The following is a 22,737-nucleotide window of genomic DNA, read 5'->3' on the forward strand; positions in this document are numbered from 1 at the left end:
GGTGCACATAGCCTGGCACCAGCGTCTTGGTGACGTCACCGCCACTTAGTGGCGAATTGCGGTTTGTTGTTGTGTGTGTTGGTGTGCGTTCGTGTGTGTGTGTGTGGTGCCTTTTTTGTCTTGCGGAGCCGCTTGTAAGCAGCCTGCTCAGAGCACTTTCCCTAACAGCCCTGGGCAAGGCTTTAGCGATAACGGGTGAAGGGAGTCGGGGTGGGAGTGGCGGGGTTATTTGTAGCCGTGAACCTGACCCACCCAGAGTTCAATTCCACACCCCTCCCGCGGTTCAAGGCTCAAAAAGACATCAGCGCGCAATTCTCCCCGAGTCTCATCCCCGCCTCGGTCGTCTCGCGTCTCGCACGGGCACATCTGGCGTGGTAGGCACTACACAAGCAGCAGCAACGGTGGTGGTGGTGGAGGCGGAGAGACAAAGGCGGCCGTGAGTGGGTAAGCACGACGCCTCCTCGCCACACCAAAGACAAAGATGCCCCCGTACAGCCTCAACAGACTGTTGGGAACGAGTGCAGCTTGCGCGTAGCAGCACCCTACAAATGCCGGCTCACCTCACCCGAGGGGAGAGCAAAAGACCCTCCACTACCAGAGGACAGCCACCCTCTTCCCACCGAGCCCCTGCCATCACCGACGGCAAACGAGGTTTTCTGCCGAGTCACAGTGCGACGAGCTGGAGGACTCGCACGACGAGGTGTCGGAGACCGAAGGAGAGGACGACGTGAGTGAGCTCAGCTACTCGCAAGTCAACGGCGAGTGCCGTTACACACCTGGGGACACCCACAGCTTTCTCGGGGAAACTTTCAGGAAGCGTCAAATCAGGGTCGGGGCCGCTTTCCCTGACCTCACCGCTTTCCTCAAAGCATCCCAACAAATTTTTGCCGCAACAGCGACAGGTTTGGTTTCTCGACTCAGGAATGCCACCGCCTGAAAGCGTTCGTGCGCAAGGCGAAGAAGGAGCTTACTTCTGCCCAGAAGTAACCCAGCCCCCCCGCAAACTACTGTTAACACTACCACCACCATGCAACTACATGCAATTAAGGTTGCTAGTTCCAACTGTAACAGCGCTCGCAGTGACAAGAGGTGGGATCAGATCTGCCGCTTTGTCAGGGAACACAAAGCAGATGTGACTCTCCTCCAGGAAACTCACCTTGTCCAGATGTGACTCTCCTCCAGGAAACTCACCTTGGCCAGATGTGACTCTCCTCCAGGAAACTCACCTTGGCCAGATGTGACTCTCCTCCAGGAAACCCACCTTGACCCAATGTGACTCTCCTCCAGGAAACTCACCTTGGCCAGATGTGACTCTCCTCCAGGAAACTCACCTTGGCCAGTTGTGACTCTCCTCCAGGAAACCCACCTTGACCCAATGTGACGCTCCTCCAGGAAACTCACCTTGGCCAGATGCGACTCTCCTCCAGGAAACTCACCTCGACGCCACTCTGGAGGCCCAACTCCAGCCTTTCCTAGGCGGCCGAGGCCTTCTTTCAGCCACGCCGAGGACAACCTCGCCGGCGTGGCGATTGTGCTCGGTTCGCGGTTTGCACCGGAGAACGTCTCCTTCAAAGACATCGCCAAAGGTCACTTGATTTCTGTCGAATTCGTCCTGAATGAATCCTGCCCCGGGTGCTACAACGTGTACGCGCCGAGCAAGGCCCCCCGAGAGGAAGCTCTTCTTCGGCGCGCCGCGGGACGCGCTCGCGACAGACGACAACGGACGACGTTGCTGGCCGTCGTGGGGAGAGGAGACTTTAACTGCACCCTCGACCCCGGCTCTCGACCGCAATGCTGCCGAACCTCAACCTGAATCCGCACGGCCGCTAGCCGAGCTCGTGCGGAGGCCGGATCTGCGTGACGTGTGGCGACCGCAGCATCCGGCCCAGCGGCAGTTCTCTCGTTGCTGCTGCGGCCCTCAAGGCAGGGTGAGCCTCGCCAGGCTCGACCGACCGTACGTCAACGCCAGCGGCGTTAACCCGCTCGGGGACGGTACAAATCGTACCCTCCGGTTTCTCCGATCACCGCCTGGTCTCTGCGCTGCTTGCGAAATCCCAGAGCGGAGCAGCACAGCGCCTCCTGGAGACTCAGCTGCTTGATGACACCGACTTCAGAGAAACCTTCAAAGCCTTTTTGGGCTCAGTGGCTTCCTGCCAAAGGAAGCTTCAGCTCCCACCAGCTGTTGTGGGACAACACAAAGGCGCGGGTCAGGGTTCTCTTGTCAGCAGTTCACGAGCCAGCACGCCGCCGCCAAGAACGAGGTGGCGCGCCAACTGCAGAACGAGAGCTGCTGGCGCTTGAGGCAGAGCTGAGCTCACCCCACGGCACACAGCAGGATGAGACGCTACTGGAGAAGCAGCGGCTTTTCAGGTCCATCGCGGACGAGCAGGCACGTCGTGCTTTTGTGTGCAAAAAAATGCAGCACCTGTCGCAGATGGACTCTCTCCCTCTAAGTTTTTCTTCCGGTCAAAGAAAGCACCGGCTAACACCACGTAAGTTTCCAGTTTGCGAACTCGAGATGGACAAACGGCAACATCCGAGAGCGAGATCGCCAAGACCGCCGGGGATTTCTACTCGCAACTTTTCGCCGCCGAAACCGTACACGACTAGGCTGTCCGGGAGCTACTGGACGGGGGGCCCTACCTTAGGAGTCCCCGAGCGGGATCGTCTGCACAGCCCCGTCACCCTGCAGCAGGAGCTCCACACCTCTGTGAAAGGCCTCGCAGCTGGTAAAGCCCCGGGGATTGACGGCCTGCCTGTTGAGTTTTACGCGGCCTTCTGCGATGAGCTTGGCCCTCCACTACTACCATTGTTGACGGAGAGGCCTGCAGAAGGGGGAACTCCCACAGAGCTGCAGGAGAGCGGTGGTCTCCCTGCTACCCAAGAAGGGTGACCTGCGCCTCCTCGTGAACTGGCGACCTGTGTCCCTCTTTGTGCGCCGATTACAAAATCTTCTCCAAGGTGCTGGCAAACCGTCTCAAGACGGCGCTGGTTCAGCTGATCCTGCCGGAACAGTCGTATTGCATCCCCAGGCGGTGCAAAAACGACAACATCGGTACGGCCAGAGACGTGATTTCCCTTGCAGAAGCGCACAACGTGGACTTAGGCCTCCTCTTCTTAGATCAGGAGAAGGCCTTTTGACAGGGTGAGCCACGAGTACCGTGGACAAACTCCTAACGTCGCTCGGCTTCGGCCAGGCCTTCATCTTGCACGTGAGGCTGCTGTACACGGGGGCACATCCAGCCTCACAAAGATAAACCAGCGGCTCGGCACCCCCTGTGACGGGGGAGGTCAGACAGGGATGCCCCCCTCTCGGGGCTGCTGTACCACCCTGTCCCATTGAGCCACTGCTACGCCACCTGAGACGAAATCTGTCTGGCCTCAAGGTACCGGGACCCGAGGAGGCGGCCGTCAAGCTCTCGGCTTACGCAGACGACGACGTGACGCGTCGTGCTCAACGATGCGTCACGTGACGCCTCCGTGCTCTGCCAGTGTACGAGAGGGGGGCCTCCTCCGCCAGGGTCAACTGGGCCAAGTGCGAGACCCCCCTCTGTGTTTGGGGTCGCGAGGCGGCGTTCGCTCCGTGCTCCTCCCAAGAGGAGTCAGTTGGCGGGACGACGGAGTCAAGTACCTTGGGGTTTACCTGGGGAAACCACGTTACGTCACTCTGAACTACTGGACCGAGCTTGCCGACACAATCGAGGCTAAATCACGGACAGGGGCGCCACGCCTCGCTCCGCAGATGTCATTCAGGGGCCGAGTGCTCGTCGCTAACACCCTGGCAGCGTCCGCGCTATGGCACAAGACCAAGGCCCCTCCAGCCTCCTGCTTGGCTACTCGCCAGAGTCGACCGCTCACTCGCGCACTTCGTCTGGCACGGGGAAGCTACCGGCTCAGGCCGGGCGTTCTCCGCCTGCCGGTGGCCGAGGGCGGCCAGGGTCTGGTGGACGTCACCGCCAGGGTCACGAGTTTCAGGCTCATGGCAGTCAGGCGGCCGCTGTACGACCGGGAGGAGCGACCCTGGAAGTCGCCGGCCCTCGCCCTGCTGACGAATGTGTAGGGGGTGCCTGGGGTACGGACAGGAGCTCTTCCTGATGGACCTGAGCCTGGTCGACTACACGAGGCTGCCAGGTTAGCACCGGAGCCTCTTGGACACGTGGCGGAGCTTCGAGTGGGAGCAGAACTCGCGCGCCCTACGACCTCGCGCGGTTCCTGAACAAGCCCCTCATTCTGCAACGGCCTTTTCCAGGGCATCAGAGGAGAGAGGACTCTGGCTCAACGCCTCACATCGGCAGGGCTGCGGACAGTCTTCCACCTCGTGCAGGCCCCCACCAGCCCAAGTGGAAGACCGCAGCTGAGATCGCCAACACCGCAGGGCTCCGCTCCACGCTCGCCGGGGAGAAGCTGCTGCGGGACGTCGCTACGTGCCATGAAGGAGCTGCGCCTGAAGCTGGAGGCACCGGGGGACGGTGGCGGCCCTGCCCCCCCCCTCCTCCTTCCCGGAGTTTCGCTTCTCCTGCGCGCACCCCCCCGGCCACATCGACTTCCGAAAGCTACTGAAGCCCCGAGGCTGCAGGAACGTTGCCCCTGAAGAGCGTCCTGAACAAAGCGCTCTCCACACGTGGCTGTGTCAAGGCGCTGCATTCCCGGGACCTGGCCGACCTACCGGACACAAAATGGAGAGACCATTTCTCTCCCCTCATTGTGGCCGCCCCCCCCCCCCCCCCCCAGTGTAAACAAATGTACAAAGTCTCCCGTAGCCAAACGCTGCGGTGACCTCGGGTGGAGATTGGTGCACTGCACGTTGCCATCGGCCGTGTGGCTCAGCCGAATCTCGCCAGGGGTAACAGACTTGGTGCATTTCCTGCGGTGCCAGGGAGGATCTACCCCACCGGTACTTACACTGCCAGCGGCTCAAACTCAATGTTCGCCTTTTGGGGGACATCTTCAGGAAACTGGGGGGTGCCCTTCTACAACAGCAGCTTGGTACATGGGGTGGTGGTGCCTTACCTGGCTAACAAGCGCCATGACCTCGCCAACTTCGCCTGTGCTCAGGCGAAAGATGCTGGAAGGTGACACTGACGGCTGCTCTGTGCTTCCAGTGTTCAGACGCCTGCTTAAGGCGCGGCTCTGGCTGGAGCACGCCATGTACCACACACATGCCGGTGATGTGCACGTCTTCTTCACCGGCACTCCGGGGGCGTGTCGGTGAAGCGCGTCAGGGAGGCGTTGGTGGTGACGGTGCCGTGGGCGATGCTCCAGCTGAGGTCGCCGATGCGGTCGTACGTCGGGCTGGAGTAGAGTTGCCTCCAGCGAGGCCTCTCCGGAGAGATGCAGGGCTAGGGGCTCTCCTCCAGGCATGGTCCTTGTGGCTCCTCAGGGTGTCCTGTTGGTGGAACCGGACCATGTAGGAGTAGAGCACCTTCCTCTTGACGTTTCCGAAGGCCACCTCCGGCAGGTCTTCCAGCCGGCACAGGTTGTGATCCGCCTTCGTTTGTCGGCATTGGCGATGCAGTGGCACGACTGAGTGCTCCGGTGGAGGAGGACCGAGAGGGGCCTCGTCATCCCCAATGCCGATGGGGGGCGTTCTCCCCGTTGCCGCTGAGAAGGCCCCCTTGGCTTCGGCCAGGATCCGGGCAGCCACCCGGAGCGACTGCAGCCCCCCTGTCTTTGTGGCCATGTCTGCTGGTCCGAGCCACCGGCCTCCGTGTTTCAGGCTCCACCAGATCTCCCGTCCTGGTGAGTCGCGCGTTGGCGAGGCGCCTCTCCATGCCTGGGGTGGTGGTGGTGGTGGTGGATGGCAGCTTTGTCTGCGGGTTCCTGAGGATCGGTTCAAAGACCAGATCCTCGGCCGATCGCGGCTGGTTCAGCCTCCTGACGGCGAGGGAGCTCCATGTCTGCAGGACGCTCCTGTAGAAAGGTGGCAGCTGTCCCAGTGGGAGGCCCTGCAGGTCCGTGTAGAACAGTTGTTTGGAGCACTGCAGATCCCCCAGCTGTTTCAAGGAGGAAGGTGGCCAGCTGACTCCGCACGCACACCAGCCCGTGACTGCCCTTGTCCAGTGGCAGGGCCAGGACTCCAGCCGCGACTCCGGTGTCCTCCACCCGACCATAAAAAGTCAAGGACTCGCTTCTGAATCGTGTTGACTAGGCTCATGGGGGGGTGTAGGGAGAAGAGTCGCTATCTCTCTCTCTCGCTATCTCTCTCTCGCTATCTCTCTCGCTATCTCTCTCTATCTCTCTCTTGCTCTCTCTCGCTATCTTTCTCTCTCGCTATCTCTCGCTATCTCTCGCTCTCTCTCTCGTTCTCACTCTCTCTCGCTCTCTCTAGTCCTTGCTCCGGCAGCACATATACTAAAATTGGAACGACACAGAGAAGACTAGCAATGTCCCTGTGTAAGGGTGACACGCAAATTTGTGAAGCGTTCCCTTGCTCTCTCTCTCGCGCTCTCTCTATCTCTCTCACTATCTCTTTCGCTCTCCCTCTCTCTTGCTCTCTCTCTCACTCTCTATCTCTCGCTCTCTCTCGCTCTCTCGCGCTCTCTCTCGCTCTCTCACGCTCTCTCTCTCGCTCTCTCTCTCGCTCTCTCTCTCTCGCTCTCTCCCTCTCGCTCTCTCACTCTCTCTCTCGCTCTCTCTCTCACTCTCTCTCTCGCTCTCTCTCTCTCTCTCTCACTCTCTCTCTCGCTCTCTCTCTCTCTCTCACTCTCTCTCTCGCTCTCTCTATCTCTCTCTCTCGCTCTCTCTCTCTCTCTCTCACTCTCTCTCTCGCTCTCTCTCTCGCTCTCTCTCTCGCTCTCTCTCGCTCTCTCTCTCGCTCTTTCTCTCTCGCTCTCTCTCTCGCTCTCTCTCTCTCGCTCTATCTCTCTCTCGCTCTCTCTCTCGCTCTCTCTCTCTCTCTCGCTCTCTCTCTCTCGTTCTCTCTCGCTCTCTCTCTTACTCTCTCTCTCTCACTCTCTATCTCTCTCTCTATCTCTCTCTCTCGCTCTCTCTCTCGCTCTCTCTCTCGCTCTCTCGCTCTCTGCACGCTTCTCCCTAATGGCATCGCGAGTCGCCCCGCATCACCACTTTAGAATCCCTCCTCCTCCTCTTCGCTTAAGGCCACCAAACCCAGGCACAGAAAAACACAACAGGACACAAAATCTGCCACCGGCACGGACGTCTTGCCGCTGGTTAATACCGCAGTGGTGTTCGTGGTTTGTGTGGAGGGGGTGTGTGTGTGTGGTGTGTTTGTGTGTCGTGTGTGTCGTGTGTGTGGTGTGTGTGGTGTGTTTGTGGGGTGTGTGTGTCGTGTGTGTGGTGTGTGTGGTCGGTGGTGTGTGTGGTGTGTGTGTGGTGTATGTGTGCGTGGTGTGTGTAGGGTGTGTGTGTGGGGTGTGTGGAGGGGGTGTTTGTGCGGTGTGTGTGGTGTCTGTGTGTGTGTGTGGAGGGGTTTTGTGTGTGGTGTGTGTGTGGTGTGTGTGTGGCGTGTGTGTGTGCGTGTGGCGTGTGTGTGTGTGTGTGCGTGTGGTGTGTGTGCGTGTAGTGTGTGTGTGTAGTCTGTTGCGTCCGTGTGTGTTGAACTTCTTTCGCACCGTACGTAGCCAACCGCGAGAATCGTAGGTCGTGTGTCCGTGTGCGGTGGGAGTGGTGGGGGAGCGGTGGGGTGGTGGTTAGCGTGCTGCGCTACGCGTTCTTGCGTGTTCATTGGACGCGGGGTTTGTTTTTCGTTTTCCAGAAAAGACCCCCACGAAGCTACGTTGCTCTTTTTGCAGAGGCGACCTCACCATCACAAATGATAGCACGACGAATTGGGGTCATCATCATCATCATCATCGTCGTCATCGTCGTCGTCGTCATCGTCACGTGCAAATTCAGAGCAGCGGTAAAATAACGTTCTTAACGCGCGGTGATGTTCATTCTAAATGTGGGGGCACGGGTGGGGGGGAGGGGGCAAATCCGAAAAACGCCGAGACAAATCCACGCGTCCTCGGGGAGAGAGACACGCAGACTCAAAATATACAGCAGCAGCAGCAGGCGTCGTCGGGGTCGGGATCGAACCCACGACCTCCTGTATACCAGGCGAGGTAGTTAACATCTCATAGCCACCGTGATGATGATGAGAGAGAGACACGCAAACTCCAAATATACAGCAGCAGGCATCGTCAGGGTCGGGATCGAACCCACGACCTCCTGTACACCAGGCGAGGTAGTTAACATCTCATTGCCACCGTGATGATGATGATGATGAGAGAGACACGCAAACTCCAAATATACAGCAGCAGGCATCGTCAGGGTCGGGATCGAACCCACGACCTCCTGTACACCAGGCGAGGTAGTTAACATCTCATTGCCACCGTGATGATGATGATGATGAGAGAGACACGCAGACTCCAAATATACAGCAGCAGCAGCAGGCGTCGTCGGGGTCGAGATCGAACCCACGGCCTCCTGTACACCAGGCGAGGTAGTTAACATCTCCTAGCCACAGTGATGATGATGAGAGAGAGAGACACGCAAACTCCAAATATACAGCAGCAGGCATCGTCAGGGTCGGGATCGAACCCACGGCCTCCTGTACACCAGGCGAGGTAGTTAACATCTCATTGCCACCGTGATGATGATGATGATGAGAGAGACACGCAGACTCCAAATATACAGCAGCAGCAGCAGGCGTCGTCGGGGTCGAGATCGAACCCACGGCCTCCTGTACACCAGGCGAGGTAGTTAACATCTCCTAGACACCGTGATGATGATGATGATGATTAGAGAGAGACACGCAAACTCCAAATATACAGCAGCAGGCAACGTCAGGGTCGGGATCGAACCCACGACCTCCTGTACACCAGGCGAGGTATTCAACATCTCGTAGCCACCGGGACAACAACAAAATAACAATGCTGTCCACTAAAATAAAAATTTCACGGTCTTCCAGAATAACGTTTCTTTTTTTTTAACCTTGACAACAACAACAAAATACGTTCCACTTGTCTTTTTTTCGTACAAAAAGTAGGTCTCTCTCTTTCTCTCTCGCTTTCTCTCTCTTTGTGTAAATGGTTTGTAGAGCGCACACAATATAAAATATATATATTGCCCGTCCTAACCTTCCTTCTCGATGGAGAGAGAGAGAGGGAGATGGAGGCTCGCACGCGAATTGTTCCTTAACCTCTCCGTCTTGAAAGTGCCCCACCACCAATTGCGCAGCACTTGCTTTCACACACACACACACGCACGCAGACGCAGTCACTCGCCTCTCCGCTGCCTCTCCGTCTCCTCTCTCTCTCTGTCTGTGTGTGTGTGTCGAGAGAGAGACATAGAGACAGAGGAGAGAGAGAGAGAGGGGAGACAAGTCGGGTGCAAACGCAACAAACAAAATATGAACAAAGAACATCCCAAAGCGACGATGCGCAACAGAAACATCCTGGAATAAGCCAGCAAATATTCCACGTGCAAAAAAATAAAACTTGTAAAGACGCTTTGTGCCAAAAATCACAGTGTGGTGCAAGCCAACAACAACAACAACAACCATCAGACAATTTAGATTTACCATATGCTTTCGAATCACCAAAATAAAGCTATAAAACAATGTAACAACAGTCATCATAGGAACTTGTGATTTTAAATTTAACAATAAACGATATATATAAATAACACGTACGACCAAACATGCAGCCATAGCTGGAAGCACGACACTCCCAGTGTATGATGTGTGAGTGAGTCAGTGTATGATGAGTGAGTGAGTCAGTGTATGATGAGTGAGTCAGTGCATGGTGTGTGAGTGAGTCAGTGTATGATGTGTGAGTGAGTCAGTGTATGATGTGTGAGTGAGTCAGTGTATGATGTGTGAGTCAGCGTATGATGTGTGAGTCAGTGTATGATGTGTGAGTGAGTGTATGATGTGTGAGTGAGTCAGCAGTAGCATGAGTGAGTGTATGATGTCCGAGTCAGCGTATGATGAGTGAGTCAGTGTATGATGAGTGAGTCAGTGTATGATGAGTGAGTCAGTGAATGATGTGTGAGTGAGTCAGTGTATAATGTGCGAGTCAGCGTATGATGTGTGAGTCAGTGTATGATGTGCGAGTCAACGTATGATGTGTGAGTGAGTCAGTGTATGATGAGTGAGTCAGTGTATGATGTGTGAGTGAGCCAGCAGCAGCGTGAGTGTATGATGTGTGAGTCAGCGCACGATGTGTTCGTCAGCGTATGATGAGTGAGTCAGTGTATGATGTGTGAGTGAGTCAGCGGCAGTGTAAGTGTATGATGTGTGAGCGAATGTATGATGTGTGAGTCAATAGTAGCTTGAGTGAGTGTATGATGTGTGAGTGAGTCAGCGGCAGTGTAAGTGAGTGTATGATGTGCGAGTGAGTCAGTGTATGGTGTGAGTCAGTGTATGATGTGTGAGTCAGTGTATGGTGTGAATGAGTCAGTGCATGATGTGTGAGTGAGTCAGGGTATGATGTGTGAGTGAGTCAGTGGTAGTGTGAGTGAGTGTATGATGTGTGAGTGAGTCAGTGTATGATGTGTGAGTCAGCGCACGATGTGTGAGTGAGTCAGTGTATGATGTGTGAGTCAGCGTGTGATGAGTGAGTCAGTGTATGATGTGTGAGTCAGTGGATGATGTGTGAGTGAGTCTGCAGCAGCGTGAGTGAGTGTATGATGTGTGATTGAGCCAGCACACGATGAGTGAACCTGTGTATGATGAGTGAATGGGTCAGTGGTTGTGCGAGTGTATGATGTGTGAGTCAGTCAGTGCATGAAGTGAGAGAGTCAGTGCATGGTGTGAGTGAGTCAGTGTATGTAGTGTGAGTCAGTGCATGGTGTGAGTGAGTCAGTGTATGATGTGTGAGTCAGTGTATGATGTGTGAGTGAGTCAGTGCATGGTGTGTGAGTGAGTCAGTGTATGATGTGTGAGTCAGTGTATGATGTGTGAGTGAGTCAGTGTATGATGTGTGAGTGAGTCAGTGTATGATGTGTGAGTGAGTCAGTGCATGGTGTGTGAGTGAGTCAGTGTATGATGTGTGAGTGAGTCAGTGTATGATGTGTGAGTGAGTCAGTGTATGATGTGTGAGTGAGTCAGTGTATGATGTGTGAGTGAGTCAGTGCATGATGTGTGAGTGAGTCAGTGCATGATATGTGAGTGCGTCAGTGCATGGTGTGTGAGTGAGTCAGTGCATGATGTGTGAGTGAGTCAGTGTATGATGTGTGGGTGAGTCAGTGTATGATGTGTGAGCGAGTCAGTGCATGGTGTGTGAGTGAGTCAGTGTATGATGTGTGAGTGAGTCAGTGTATGATGTGTGAGTGAGTCAGTGTATGATGTGTGAGTGAGTCAGTGTATGATGTGTGAGTGAATCAGTGTATGATGTGTGAGTGAGTCAGTGTATGATGTGTGAGTGAGTCAGTGTATGATGTGTGAGTGAGTCAGTGTATCATGTGTGAGTGAGTCAGTGTATAATGTGTGAGTGAGTCAGTGTATCATGTGTGAGTGAGTCAGTGTATGATGTGTGAGTGAGTCAGTGTATGATGTGTGAGTGAGTCAGTGCATGGTGTGTGATTGAGTCAGTGTATGGTGTGTGATTGAGTCAGTGTATGATGTGTGAGTGAGTCAGTGTATGATGTGTGAGTGAGTCAGTGTATGGTGTGTGAGTGAGTCAGTGTATGGTGTGTGAGTGAGTCAGTGTATGATGTGTGAGTGAGTCAGTGTATGGTGTGTGAGTGAGTCAGTGTATGGTGTGTGAGTGAGTCAGTGTATGATGTGTGAGTGAGTCAGCGCATGGTGTGTGATTGAGTCAGTGTATGGTGTGTGATTGAGTCAGTGTATGGTGTGTGATTGAGTCAGTGTATGATGTGTGAGTGAGTCAGCGCATGGTGTGTGATTGAGTCAGTGTATGATGTGTGAGTGAGTCAGTGTATGATGTGTGAGTGAGTCAGTGTATGATGTGTGAGTGAGTCAGTGCATGGTGTGTGAGTGAGTCAGTGTATGATGTGTGAGTGAGTCAGTGTATGATGTGTGAGTGAGTCAGTGTATGATGTGTGAGTGAGTCAGTGTATGATGTGTGAGTGAGTCAGTGCATGATGTGTGAGTGAGTCAGTGCATGATATGTGAGTGCGTCAGTGCATGGTGTGTGAGTGAGTCAGTGCATGATGTGTGAGTGAGTCAGTGTATGATGTGTGGGTGAGTCAGTGTATGATGTGTGAGCGAGTCAGTGCATGGTGTGTGAGTGAGTCAGTGTATGATGTGTGAGTGAGTCAGTGTATGATGTGTGAGTGAGTCAGTGTATGATGTGTGAGTGAGTCAGTGTATGATGTGTGAGTGAATCAGTGTATGATGTGTGAGTGAGTCAGTGTATGATGTGTGAGTGAGTCAGTGTATGATGTGTGAGTGAGTCAGTGTATCATGTGTGAGTGAGTCAGTGTATAATGTGTGAGTGAGTCAGTGTATCATGTGTGAGTGAGTCAGTGTATGATGTGTGAGTGAGTCAGTGTATGATGTGTGAGTGAGTCAGTGCATGGTGTGTGATTGAGTCAGTGTATGGTGTGTGATTGAGTCAGTGTATGATGTGTGAGTGAGTCAGTGTATGATGTGTGAGTGAGTCAGTGTATGGTGTGTGAGTGAGTCAGTGTATGGTGTGTGAGTGAGTCAGTGTATGATGTGTGAGTGAGTCAGTGTATGGTGTGTGAGTGAGTCAGTGTATGATGTGTGAGTGAGTCAGTGTATGATGTGTGAGTGAGTCAGTGTATGGTGTGTGAGTGAGTCAGTGTATGATGTGTGAGTGAGTCAGCGCATGGTGTGTGATTGAGTCAGTGTATGGTGTGTGATTGAGTCAGTGTATGGTGTGTGATTGAGTCAGTGTATGATGTGTGAGTGAGTCAGCGCATGGTGTGTGATTGAGTCAGTGTATGATGTGTGAGTGAGTCAGTCTATGATGTGTGAGTGAGTCAGTGTATGATGTGTGAGTGAGTCAGTGAATAATGTGTGAGTGAGTCAGTGCATGGTGTGTGAGTGAGTCAGTGTATGATGTATGAATGAGTCAGTGTATGATGTGTGAGTGAGTCAGTGCATCGTGTGTGAGTGAGTCAGTGTATGATGTGTGAGTGAGTCAGTGTATGATGTGTGAGTGAGTCAGCGCATGGTGTGTGATTGATTCAGTGTATGATGTGTGAGTGAGTCAGTGTATGATGTGTGAGTGAGTCAGTGTATGATGTGTGAGTGAGTCAGTGTATGATGTGTGAGTGAGTCAGTGTATGGTGTGTGAGTGAGTCAGTGTATGATGTGTGAGTGAGTCAGTGTATGGTGTGTGAGTGAGTCAGTGTATGGTGTGTGAGTGAGTCAGTGTATGGTGTGTGAGTGAGTCAGTGTATGATGTGTGAGTGAGTCAGTGTCGGCTGCCTCGGCGTCCGTCTCAGGCGGCCATCTGTCTGTGATCTCAGTGAGCGCAGGCGAATGGATCGGCAGCTTCCTGCGTGCAGATGCAGCACTTGTCGTAGTTTGTTTTGTTTTAAAGAGCGAGAGAGAGCGACATGGAGTAGGAAGAGAGGGGGTAGAGAGAGAGAGGGGGGGTGCGGGCAGAGAGGAGGGTAGAGAGAGAGAGGGAAGGTGTAAGGAGAGCAGAGCGAGAAATCTTTTGTTAAATCTTTAATTTTAAAAGTGCGGGAGGGTGGGGGAGTTACATAAAGCAAAGTATTGAAAAAACCGAAATGATGAACGAAGCAAAGTGCCGACGACACCGAGTATCTTCTTTGCTGCTTCCTCTGATGGTAACAAAAAGAGACAGAGGAGAGAGAGGAGAAACAGAGAGAGACAGAAACGCTAAGAGAGACAGAGAAAGACAGAGAGACAGGGAGAGAGACAGAGAGAGAGACAGAGGGCAGAGACAGAGACAGAGAGAGACAGAGAGAGACAGATAGAGAGACAGAGAGAGACAGAGAGAGAGACAGAGAGAGACAGAGAGAGAGAGAAACAGAGAGAGACAGAAACGCTAAGAGAGACAGAGAAAGACAGAGAGACAGGGAGAGAGACAGAGAGAGAGGCAGAGGGGAGAGACAGAGAGAGACAGAGAGAGAGAGAGAGACAGAGAGAGAGACAGAGAGAGAGAGACAGAGAGAGAGACAGGAGAGAGACAGAGCGATACAGAGAGACTAAGATAGACTGAGAGAGACTGAGAGAGACAGAGACAGACAGAGATAGACAGAGAGAGACTGAGACAGACAGAGAGAGACAGAGGAGAGAGACAGTGAGACAAAGACAGAGAGACAGGGAGAGAGACAGAGAGAGAGACAGAGGGGAGAGACAGAGAGAGAGACAGAGAGAGAGACAGAGAGAGAGACAGAGGGGAGAGACAGAGAGAGAGACAGAGAGAGAGAGAGAGACAGAGAGAGAGACAGAGGAGAGAGACAGAGAGAGAGACAGAGGAGAGAGACAGAGCGATATAGAGAGACTAAGATAGACTGAGAGAGACTGAGAGAGACAGAGACAGACAGAGATAGACAGAGGAGAGAGACAGTGAGACAGAGACAGAAAAGACAGAGGAGAGAGACAGAGAGAGAGACAGAGAGAGACAAGAGGAGAGAGATAGAGAGAGAGACAGAGGAGAGAGACAGAAAAAGACAGAGAGAGAGACAAAGAGAGACAGAGACAGAGGAGAGAGACAGAGAGAGACAGAGAGAGAGACAGAGGAGAGAGACAGAGCGATACAGAGAGACTAAGATGGACTGAGAGAGACTGAGAGAGACAGAGAGACACACAGAGAGAGAGACAGAGGGAAGAGAGCGAGAGAGACTCTTTGACTTTTAAACAACTTTAATTGCCGCCAGCAGCAGAAGCATTAGACGCGACTCCGATACGACATACACAAAGTCACCAGCAACACAAACACACAAAGTCACCAGCAACACAAACACACAAAGTCACCAGCAACACAAACACACAAAGTCACCAGCAACACAAACACACAAAGTCACCAACAACACAAACACACAAAGGCACCAGCAACACAAACACACAAAGTCACCAACAACACAAACACACAAAGTCACCAGCAACACAAACACACAAAGTCACCAGCAACACAAACACACAAAGTCACCAGCAACACAAACACACAAAGTCACCAGCAACACAAACACACAAAGTCACCAACAACACAAACACACAAAGTCACCAGAAACACAAACACACAAAGTCACCAGCAACACAAACACACAAAGTCACCAGCAACACAAACACACAAAGTCACCAACAACACAAACACACAAAGTCACCAACAACACAAACACACAAAGGCACCAGCAACACAAACACACAAAGGCACCAGCAACACAAACACACAAAGTCACCAACAACACAAACACACAAAGGCACCAGCAACACAAACACACAAAGGCACCAGCAACACAAACACACAAAGGCACCAGCAACACAAACACACAAAGTCACCAGCAACACAAACACACAAAGTCACCAACAACACAAACACACAACGTCACCAGCAACACAAACACACAAAGGCACCAGCAACACAAACACACAAAGTCACCAACAACACAAACACACAAAGGCACCAGCAACACAAACACACAAAGTCACCAGCAACACAAACACACAAAATCACCAGCAACACAAACACACAACGTCACCAGCAACACAAACACACAGAGTCACCAGCAACACAATTACACAAAGTCACCAGCAACACAAACACACAAAGTCACCAGCAACACAAACACACAAAGTCACCAGCAACACAAACACACAAAGTCACCAGCAACACAAACACACAAAGTCACCAGCAACACAAACACACAAAGTCACCAGCAACACAAACACACAAAGTCACCAGCAACACAAACACACAAAGTCACCAGCAACACAAACAACACACAAAGTCACCAGCAACACAAACAACACACAATGTCACCAGCAACACAAACACACAACGTCACCAGCAACACAAACACACAAAGTCACCAGCAACATAAACAACACAAAGTCACCAGCAACACAAACACACAAAGTCACCATCAACACAAACACACAAAGTCACCAGCAACACAAACACACAAAGTCACCAGCAACACAAACACACAAAGTCACCAGCAACACAAACACACAAAGTCACCAGCAACACAAACAACACACAAAGTCACCAGCAACACAAACACACAAAGTCACCAGCAACACAAACACACAAAGTCACCAGCAACACAAACAACACACAATGTCACCAGCAACACAAACACACAAAGTCACCAGCAACACAAACACACAAAGTCACCAGCAACACAAACACACAAAATCACCAGCAACACAAATACACAAAGTCACCAGCAACACAAACACTCAAAGTCACCAGCAACACAAACACACAAAGTCACCAGCAACACAAACAACACACAAAGTCACCAGCAACACAAACACACAAAGTCACCAGCAACACAAACACACAAAGTCACCAGCAACACAAACAACACACAAAGTCACCAGCAACACAAACACACAAAGTCACCAGCAACACAAACACACAAAGTCACCAGCAACACAAACACACAAAGTCACCAGCAACACAAACAACACACAATGTCACCAGCAACACAAACACACAAAGTCACCAGCAACACAAACACACAAAGTCACCAGCAACACAAACACACAGAGTCACCAGCAACGCAAACACACAAAGTCACCAGCAACACAAACACACAAAGTCACCAGCAACACAAACACACAAAGTCACCAGCAACACAAACACACAAAGTCACCAGCAACACAAACACACAAAGTCACCAGCAACACAAACACACAACGTCACCAGCAACACAAACACACAAAGTCACCAGCAACACAAACAACACACAAAGTCACCAGCAACACAAACACACAAAGTCACCAGCAACACAAACACACAACGTCACCAGCAACACAAACACACAAAGTCACCAGCAACACAAACAACACACAAAGTCACCAGCAACACAAACACACAAAGTCACCAGCAACACAAACACACAAAGTCACCAGCAACACAAACAACACACAAAGTCACCAGCAACACAAACAACACACAATGTCACCAGCAACACAAACACACAACGTCACCAGCAACACAAACACACAAAGTCACCAGCAACATAAACAACACAAAGTCACCAGCAACACAAACACACAAAGTCACCATCAACACAAACACACAAAGTCACCAGCAACACAAACACACAAAGTCACCAGCAACACAAACACACAAAGTCACCAGCAACACAAACACACAAAGTCACCAGCAACACAAACAACACACAAAGTCACCAGCAACACAAACACACAAAGTCACCAGCAACACAAACACACAAAGTCACCAGCAACACAAACAACACACAATGTCACCAGCAACACAAACACACAAAGTCACCAGCAACACAAACACACAAAGTCACCAGCAACACAAACACACAAAATCACCAGCAACACAAATACACAAAGTCACCAGCAACACAAACACTCAAAGTCACCAGCAACACAAACACACAAAGTCACCAGCAACACAAACAACACACAAAGTCACCAGCAACACAAACACACAAAGTCACCAGCAACACAAACACACAAAGTCACCAGCAACACAAACAACACACAAAGTCACCAGCAACACAAACACACAAAGTCACCAGCAACACAAACACACAAAGTCACCAGCAACACAAACACACAAAGTCACCAGCAACACAAACAACACACAATGTCACCAGCAACACAAACACACAAAGTCACCAGCAACACAAACACACAAAGTCACCAGCAACACAAACACACAGAGTCACCAGCAACGCAAACACACAAAGTCACCAGCAACACAAACACACAAAGTCACCAGCAACACAAACACACAAAGTCACCAGCAACACAAACACACAAAGTCACCAGCAACACAAACACACAAAGTCACCAGCAACACAAACACACAACGTCACCAGCAACACAAACACACAAAGTCACCAGCAACACAAACACACAAAGTCACCAGCAACACAAACACACAAAGTCACCAGCAACACAAACACACAACGTCACCAGCAACACAAACACACAAAGTCACCAGCAACACAAACAACACACAAAGTCACCAGCAACACAAACACACAAAGTCACCAGCAACACAAACACACAACGTCACCAGCAACACAAACACACAAAGTCACCAGCAACACAAACAACACACAAAGTCACCAGCAACACAAACACACAAAGTCACCAGCAACGCAAACACACAAAGTCACCAGCAACACAAACAATCGCTACAAATCCACGCTAAATGCACCGCGCACGACACGAAATAAAAGCCACGTGGTGGTGGTGGTGGCGGTTGGCATCGTGCGCGCCACGAGCGGGTGCTTCAGAACGTGAACACGTGGGGTGACGTCCACGCTGGTTCAGAGAGGGTGGTACGTGGCGTGCTCCAGCCGGAGCAGCGCCTTGAGCAAGCCTCTGAACACGTGTTATTTATGTAGTTTATTGTAACAAAAAAAAAATTCGGTCACAGCACTCGTGATCGCTGTTACGTTGCAATTATGGCTTTATTTTTTGGTGATTTGGAAAACGTTTTTTTTGGTTTGGACATGTTTGTTTTTGGTGGAAAGAACGGAGTTAGACTGATGGCCTTAATCTAAGTTTTATTGTGGTGGTGGTTGTTGTTGTTTGACTTGCATCCCACAGCGTTGGTGGTGTACGGTGATTTTTTCAGGAATATTTTTTGCTGTTTTTTTTTCCATGGATTTTCTGTTTTGCACAGTCAACACATTAGTTACTTTAAGATGTTTTTCTTGTTGTTGTTTTATTTTGTTTGTTGTGGTTGCAGCCGATTCAAGAGCCGAATGGCTCACAGGGCTATACCCAAATAATCTATGAAGGCCGGCACGGCACGCGTGGGTGGCCAGCACCACGTCCCGGCCGCCTTTGTCTCCCCCAGCGGCGATGTTTATTACACACCGCAACGCGTACTCATTAGAGGCTGAGTCTACATAGGAGAGGCGCAGGACCGGTTCAGATAATCGTCACCGGTGGTGTTGGCCGTGAGCAGGAATCGTACACACACGTACACACGTGCACACGTACACACACAAAGATTAAGATCCCCCATATAGCCTTAACAGACTGTAGGGGCAAGTGCCTATGAAGGCCGGAACAGTACACGAGGGAGTGGGTGGCCAGCACCACGTCCGACCGCCTTTGTCTCCTCAGTGGCGATGTTTACTACGCACCGCACCAGGTACTCATTTGAGGCTGAGTCGACCTAGGGGAGGCCCGGGACTGGTTCAGATAATCGTCACTGGTGTTGGCCGTGAGCGGGAATATAACCCGGGTCGCCAGGTTCGTAGCGCAGCGTAGCGCTAACCGCTACACTACCGCTCCCCACGTACACACACGTACACACACACACGTACTCACACGTACACACACAAGTACGTACACACACGTACACAAACAGACACTCACGTACACACACACACGTACACACACGTACACACACACGCGTACACACACACGTACACGCAGACACACACGTACACACAGAAACGTACACACAGAAACGTACACACACACGTACACACACACGTACACACAACAACAACAACCGCCATTCGCCACTAAGTGGCGGTGACGTCACCACGACGCTTGTGCCAGGCTATGTGCACCCTGAGGCCACGTGAAGTGTCGACCGCCCGCTGGCAGGAGGTCAAGGGGCAGACCCAGGTGCCACGGGTCGACTGACTGAGATGACTGGCTGGTGCACCACCTGTGCCCCCTACTGTGCCAATCTGCTGTGCTTTAGCCACCCGGCGCTCCGCTCGTTGTTGTGAGCGTCGCTCCTCCGCCCTCCGTTGTTGTTGGAGGGCGACTGCCACCAACTGCCCAGTAGCGTCCTTCACGAGCCTCCTCCACATAGGCCGATCTTGACACCGCTGGTACCAGTCATCGGCAAGTCCACTCAGCTCCACGTCTTCCTGTACCACATCACTCCATCTCTTCTCTAGCCCGTGCCGCGCCCGTTTAGCCCCCTCGATCAGGCCGAACAAAATCTGTTTCGGCATGCGGTGGCTGGGCATGCGGGCTACATGACCCAGCCAACGCAGCCTTGCCTGCCGGAGGAGCTCATCGATGGGACCTTGCCCAGATCTTTCAAGGATTTTTGAGCTACTCCCACAATCCAGCCTGGTTAAACCCAGGATGGATCGTAGGCAGGCCAGCCTAAATGTTTCCAACCGGCGAAGATGCTCCATTAAAGGGGTCCTCGTTTCGCAAGCGTAGAGAAGGGAGGGAATGACCGTGGCCGAGAAGACCTGAAGCTTAGTGCAGAGCGACAGACCAGGTAGCTTCCACACAGCGTTACGCAACCGATGAAAAGATATTGCCGCTCGACTGATTCGGAGTGAGACCTCTGCTGTTAAACTGGAGCCGGTCATAAGCATACTGCCCAGGTATGGGAAACTCTCCACTCTCTCCACAACTGCCCCATCACCGATTGGGAGTTGTGGGGGTGGAGTGTCCGATGGTACAAAATACCCAACAGGTGCTTAGTTTTGGTGGGGCTGATGGTAAGTCCCACCTCTTAGTGGCACCCTCCAGTCTCAGCAGCAGCGTCTCCAATTCCTGTTTTGAATGAGCAGCTATTACTAAATCATCAGCATACATAACGTGGTTGAGCATGAGGGAGCCATCCCTTGATCGCACTCGGGCATCGATCAGCCTCCCATTATATCTGTACCAAATAGAGATCCCCCCGGTACAGCTATTGAAGGCTTCACGAACTAGGTGGTCAAAATAGATGTTAAATAATGTGGGAGCCAGAGGACATCCCTGTCGCACCACACGCTGAACAGGGAATGGCTCTGACTCCCGGCCACGTAGTTTTACCCGGGCCTGCTCACCATCATGAAGGTCCTTAATGATCGTGAGCAGAGGGTCAGGGACTCCAAAAGCACGATGAACAACCCAGAGCCCAGGCATACTGATGGTATCATAGGCCTTGACCAGGTCAATAAAGCAGAGATGTAGGTCTTGTTAGAATTCCCTACACCTCTGCTGTAGCAGATGGACAGAAAATATTGCATCTGTGCAGGACCGCCCTTTCCTGAAACCGCATTGGGGCTCCGCAAGCCTCTCCTCAGCTTGCCTGGCATGGCGATGTTGAATAATCCTTGCCAGGACTTTTCCCGGCACACTGAGGAGTGAGATGCCCCTGTAGTTGTTACAGTCTGTGCGGTCCCCCTTCTTAAAAAGGGGGACCACCAGGGCATCCTTCCAATCCTGCGGAACCCGTCCAGTGGTCCAGACTGTTGTTATGATGTCATATAGGGCAGTCTGTGCACAAACGCCACACTCCCTCAGCATTTCGCTTGGGAGATCATCTCTGCCCGCTGCCTTTCCTGGTCTCAGACTCCGGATCGCCTTCAGTACTTCCTCAACAGATGGTACTTCAGACAGCCACTCACAGGGGGTGACCTCTTCCAATATTTGAGGCACCGCAGCCTCAGCAAGGTCATCCTCACACGTACACACACACACACGTACACACACACACGTACACACACACACGTACACACACACACGAACACACACACGTACACACACACACACGTACACACGCACACACGTACACACGCACACACGTACACACACACACGTACACACACACACGTACACACACACGTACACACACACACGTACACACACACACACGTACACACACACGTACACACACACACGTACACACACACACGTACACACACACACACACGTACACACACACGTACACACACACACGTACACACACACACGTACACACACACACGTACACACACACACACGTACACACACACGTACACACACACGTACACACACACACGAACACACAAACGTACACACACACACGAACACACACACGTACACACACACGTACACACACACGAACACACACACGAACACACAAACGTACACACGTGGAGAACCGACAACAGGACCTACTTCACCGGCATATGTAACACACAGCGGCCCGCTATGTCAGCTCGTTAACGTTGATTGCGATGCCGGCAATTTGCGTAATTGCGGCCGTCTGGTTGAGTGGTGGTGGTAGTGGGGGGTGTGAGTAGTCTGTGCCCTCAGGGCCTGGTGGTGGTAGTGGGGGGGGTGTGAGTAGTCTGTGCCCTCAGGGCCTGGTGGTGGTAGTGGGAGGGTGTGAGTTGTCCGTGCCCCCAGGGCGTGGTGGTGGTAGTAGTGGGGGGGTGTGAGTTGTCCGTGCCCCCAGGGCGTGGTGGTGGTAGTAGTGGGGGGGTGTGAGCAGTCTGTGCCCTCAGGGCGTGTTGGTGGTAGTGGGGGGTGTGAGTTGTCCGTGCCCCCAGGGCGTGGTGGTGGTGGTAGTGGGGGGTGTGAGTAGTCTGTGCCCCCAGGGCCTGGTGGTGGTGGTAGTGGGGGGTGTGAGTAGTCTGTGCCCTCAGGGCGTGGTGGTGGTGGTAGTGGGGGGTGTGAGTAGTCTGTGCCCCCAGGGCGAGTGGTGGCGGTAGTGGGGGGGGTCTGAGTAGTCTGTGCCCTCAGGGCGTGGTGGTGGTGGTGGTAGTGGGGGGTGTGAGTTGTCCGTGCCCCCAGGGCGTGGTGGTGGTGGTAGTGGGGGGTGTGAGTAGTCAGTGCCCTCAGGGCGTGGTGGTGGTGGTAGTGGGGGGGTGTGAGTAGTCAATGCCCTCAGGGCGTGGTGGTGGTAGTAGTGGGGGGTGTGAGTAGTC

At 52.5% G+C, this 22,737-nt stretch overlaps 1 protein-coding gene and 1 non-coding gene across 3 annotated transcripts in view; both read left to right on the forward strand.

Annotated features, from left to right (window-relative positions):
* LOC116955861 (limbic system-associated membrane protein-like) overlaps positions 1 to 22,737 on the forward strand; it is a 768,583-nt gene that overhangs the window by 605,807 nt on the left and 140,039 nt on the right. The gene's annotated exons all lie outside the window — the stretch shown is intronic.
* Positions 6,328 to 6,434, forward strand: LOC116955963 (U6 spliceosomal RNA). The gene has a single exon (XR_004404908.2). It is a non-coding gene; the product is annotated as a U6 spliceosomal RNA (small nuclear RNA).

The sequence above is a fragment of the Petromyzon marinus genome, chromosome 62 (genome assembly GCF_048934315.1).
Source record: "Petromyzon marinus isolate PM22_M1 ecotype Great Lakes invasive population chromosome 62, UKy_Petmar_22M1.pri1.0, whole genome shotgun sequence".
Classification (NCBI taxonomy): Eukaryota; Metazoa; Chordata; class Hyperoartia; order Petromyzontiformes; family Petromyzontidae; genus Petromyzon; species Petromyzon marinus.